Source organism: Neophocaena asiaeorientalis, unplaced genomic scaffold, assembly GCF_003031525.2.
Source record: "Neophocaena asiaeorientalis asiaeorientalis breed wild unplaced genomic scaffold, Neophocaena_asiaeorientalis_V1.1 scaffold430, whole genome shotgun sequence".
Taxonomy (NCBI): domain Eukaryota; kingdom Metazoa; phylum Chordata; class Mammalia; order Artiodactyla; family Phocoenidae; genus Neophocaena; species Neophocaena asiaeorientalis.
The window spans coordinates 494,743-498,163 of NW_020173691.1; the positions used below are offsets into that span (position 1 = coordinate 494,743).

The following is a 3,421-nucleotide window of genomic DNA, read 5'->3' on the forward strand; positions in this document are numbered from 1 at the left end:
CCGATAGACCCGCCCCCCTCCACATCCCTTACCCCATTCATTGTACACACTGATGTCAGGGTTATAAGTTTCGTAGACAAATATGAAGGTGTGGTGTCACTCCATTGCTAAACACCAGCCAATGGATCCCCAGCCCCCACAGGCAGCAAGAGAAAAATCCAAACTCCTTAGCAGAGCCTACGTGATGGACTCCTGTGATCTGGCCTCCACCCCCTCACTCCATTTACACCAAACCAGTGACAGTTCCCCGAGGGAGCCACCTTCCTTCTCCCCTCAGTTCCTCTTCAAGCGGTTCCCCCAGCCTGGAACGCCCTCTCTCTGCTCCGTCCACGTGACAAAATTGCCATTATCTTTTCAGTTGCGGCAATGAGCTCAGCTCCTGGATGCAGGGGCTTCCAGGCAGCGTTAGGTAGGTACACATGTTACTGTAGCATTTATCAAATTATATTGTAACCATTTGTTTGCATGTCCACCCTCTCCATTGGGCAGTGAGCTCCTTGATGCTGAGAGCCAGATCTTATTCAGATTTGTATTCCTGGCCAGAAGCATAGGGTCTATAGTAGAAGCTTAATATATGGTTGTTGAATGGACAGTTAGTTTTAAGAAGTACCTAATCAACCTTGGAATTTGTATTTCCCTGAATCTTGTTTTGGTTATTACCTTTTTAATAGAAACAGTCACTAATGCCTATGTTTGCAAGTTTATTGAGGTCTAATTTTGTCCTTTAAAATGAAGAGTGCTCATATCATTCATTCTTTCATTCATTCTTTTACCAACAAATATTTATTGGGAGACATTTCTCAGATACTGGATTCAAAGTGATACAGATCAGACTCGGCTCTTCCCATCATGAGGTTACTGTCTATTAAGTATTAAGGGGAGACTGACCTTGAACCAGTAAACAAAATAAACACAATGTACAGGATTACAGATTGAGGTGAGAGTCGTGAAGAAAAAGAACAGGATTCTAGGAGAAAGAATTACAGGAGAAGCGTCATTTAGATAGAGGGGATAAGGAACTTCTTGAAGAGGTGCCATTTGAGGGAATTCCCTGGGCGTTCAGTGGTTAGGACTCGGTGCTCTCACTGCCGGGCTGGGCTCAATCCCTGTTCAGGGAGCTAAGATACCACAAACTGCGCAGCCTGGCCAAAAAGAAAAAAGAGGTGCCATTTTGAGGGGAGACTGAAGGATGGGTGGGAGCGAGCCATACAGAGTCGTGGGGAAGGGTTATCCCAGGCAGAAGGAGCAGTGTAAGGACCCTAAGTGAGTGAAAGGCAGCTGGTGAGGCTGGAGCCTGAGAGGTGAGTGTTAGGGAGACAAGCCTGGAGAAGTTGCCAGGGCCTTGGTCTGCAATCTGGTCGTTCATCTCAGTGAATAGGGAAGTAACTGAAAGTTTAAACAGGGGAGTGATTCGAACCTCTAAGTGGGCTTTGCCTGTGAGCACCTTGTGGTACCCTGAGAGTGTGAGCCATTCTGGATTTTAATGCACGAAAAGCAAGCAACAGGCTTCGGCCCTAATCAGCAGAAGCTTTGATCACCAGCCCATTCCCTGCCACACTGGAGAAAGATGATGGAAGCTCACTTCAAGGGCCACAGGTGAGAACAGCCTAAGCTGTCCTGGCGAATCAGGCGTAAGTTGTCATCTCTCTCAGTGACCTCAGGATCTAAGAGTCATTCCAGGCCTGACATGAATCCCTGCAGCCAGGTGAATGGAAATGGTATCCAAGCCAGGTGCCTGGCCTGGGGAGAGGGCTTTGGTGGTCCCTGGGGAGGCCTTCCAGACTGGGATGTTCCTTCCTCCCCTACCTATTCCCAGCACTCTTGCTACTGCGGGTTGCAAGGCCCCTGCTGTCCTTTCAGTTCCAGCAGGACAAAGCAGGGTAAACGTGCCATGAACCAAGATCTCCCACGCGGTGCCCCTGATACCACAAGACAAAAAAGGGAAGCCTGGGCCTGCCACAGCAAGGCGCTGTTTCGGGTCAGTTTTTGGCCGTTGGGGCTCCCAGATCTCAGCACTTCCTGGGTGCCCTTGCAGACCACCCCCCTCCACTCCTGGCAGCCAGAGTGTGAGCACCCCTCCATCTCCGCAGCCCCCCGACAGTGGGGTTAGGGTTGAGTGGGAAGGCGGCCCTACCCCTCTGCATGCGGCCCTTCAGACCTACTTGAGGCAATTTGTCGCTCACACTTCAGGCTGCCAGGCAAGGACGGAAGCCGGAAAGACTCTGTGATGAAATCCTTGCGCTGTAATTAAGTCCCACGTTTTACACGGATCTTTCCCGCCCTGCCCATCCTATCACCCAGTTCCACCGGCCAGCGGGTGGGAGAGTCAGCGTCCTGTGATTACACCCGAGCTCCCACTGTTAGCGGGGTTGAGGGTCTCACCCACCCGAGCAGTCTGTGCGCCCGCCCTCACGCTCCCCCACCTCAGTCCTACTCAGGACAGTGCCGTATCTGTCCCCGAACTGAACTGGGTTTCACTCCAGCGAGCCACTCCGCCACTTTCTGACGGTCACCTCTCTTTAACCCTTTGGTTGCACAGGCCTCTGGGGAGCCGGTTTTTTACTTTTGACAGGTCCCTTTACCTGCAAACTCTAGCAGTGGAGGAGTTGGGAAATAAAGAAAAGAGAAGGCAGGACAGAAAGGGTCTGTCTTCTCCTGGGTTCTCCAGACAAACCCGGGGCTTCCTTCCTCAAATCGCGCCAGCTCCCAGCTGGCCCTCGTTGACTGGAATGTATCAGAATGCTCCGCTTTTAGCTTGCGGTTTGGCTTAGTGTTAGGAGCACTGCGCTGGGAGTCAAGAGAGCATGGGGTCGAGTTCCTCTTTCGCTAGCTTCTGGCTGTGCCTTTGGACCACTACTCCAGGTCCTCGGGCCTGGGCTTCCTCCTCTGTACAATGGAAAGAGGAAGGGAACGGAATGCTGGCCTGGATGATCTCGAGGGACATTTCGGGAGTCTACAAAGGTTGCAGCTCGGTCCCCCTGTCCCGGACCCGGACGCCCGCAGCCCTTATAGGCGGCCCCTCCCCCTGGGATCCAGGGCGCCCCACGCACCCAGCACCCGCGTCCCTCCCTCCCGACTCCAAAATCCATGGGTCCCTTATGTTATTCCTCGTCAAACGGACACTTGCGACGGTCCCCGCAGCCGCAGGGTCTCCGGGGTGCATCCGAGGAGCCTCAGGGCTGGAGTAGGAGGTCCACTTGCCAGAGAGAACGCAGAGGTTACCTGGCCTGCGGGGCGGGGCTGGGACGAGGGCGGGGCCTGTCCAGGGGCGGGGCCGGCGGCGTCTTCTGGAGGCCTGCCTGGGGCGCCGCTTCTGCGACTGGGAGGAACGGGACTTGGCGCGCGGCGCCGGGAGACTTCCCCGGAGGTGAGCGCCCTGCCGCGCAGGAGTGGAGGGGCGGGGCGGGGACCCGGAGTCCCC

General features: G+C 54.3%; 1 protein-coding gene across 8 annotated transcripts in view; it reads left to right on the top strand.

The window, feature by feature from the left end:
- Positions 1-3,302: 3,302 nt before the first annotated feature.
- Positions 3,303-3,421, top strand: part of TLR5 (toll like receptor 5) — a 50,567-nt gene continuing 50,448 nt past the window's right edge. For 6 of the 8 annotated variants that reach the window (XR_003003848.1, XM_024750465.1, XM_024750469.1 and 3 more), the window contains exon 1: positions 3,306-3,367. The gene's annotated coding sequence lies outside the window, so the exon portion shown is untranslated. Of the gene's footprint in view, positions 3,368-3,421 lie in introns of all 8 variants that reach the window. The other 2 variants (XM_024750468.1, XM_024750471.1) reach the window with 2 other exon arrangements.